The sequence below is a fragment of the Mus pahari genome, chromosome 15 (genome assembly GCF_900095145.1).
Source record: "Mus pahari chromosome 15, PAHARI_EIJ_v1.1, whole genome shotgun sequence".
In the NCBI taxonomy this organism is placed as follows: Eukaryota; Metazoa; Chordata; class Mammalia; order Rodentia; family Muridae; genus Mus; species Mus pahari.
Genome location: NC_034604.1, coordinates 9,267,481 through 9,268,343, shown reverse-complemented (window position 1 = coordinate 9,268,343; position 863 = coordinate 9,267,481).

Below are 863 nucleotides of genomic sequence, written 5' to 3'. Positions count from 1 at the left end.
CCTCTGCCTCTGCCTCTGCCTCTGCCTCTGCCTCTGCCTCTGCCTCTGCCTCTGCCTCTGCCTCTGCCTCTGCCTCTCGATTGCTGAGGTTCATCTCCTGTACCACCATGACTGGCTCATCAACCCCAGGAACACTGTTCATGCTCCTTTGAGAAAGGGACTCTCGTTGGCTTCTGACTGACTCATCAAGTGCATACCACCTTGCCAAATATTTTTAAAACTTCTTTAAAAATTAAACTCTAATTAAGTCATTTTCCCCTTCCTTTCCTCCCTCTAGTCCTTCCTACATATCCTTCTCCCTCTCAACATTGTGGTCTATTTTTGTTCCTGTATGTATCCCTAAATTATAAACACAACCTGCTCAGTCCTTTAATGTCACGTGTGTATATGCCGTGTATATGCCGTTGAGCTGACCATTTGGTGCTGGATAACCAACTGGGGGACTTATCCCAGGGGGAAACTACTTCACCCATTCCCAGGATTCCCTAGTAGCCTATAGCCCATTGTCTATGGGTGGGACTCCATGAGAGTTTCAATGTTAACATGTCTATTGATGTCATACTCCTTAAAGTCTTACTTAGGCAGTCATATTGTTGAGGTATCATGGTTGAAGCATCTATTGCAAAGTTTCTTTGATGAATGGTGAGAGCTACTCTTCTCTGTGGGTGTAAGGACATTTAGAATATAGTTAGAAATGATGATGTTTTAATAAAGTGACACTAGCAGGTTCTCTCTAAGACCCTTGGCCTCACTATCCCTGGGTAGTTGTCTAGGTTTCAAGTATCAAGCATAATTTCTCTTTCTGGAGCTTGACTTAAGTCCAGTTAGAGATCTGTTGGCTACCAACAATGTATGAGTGTCAC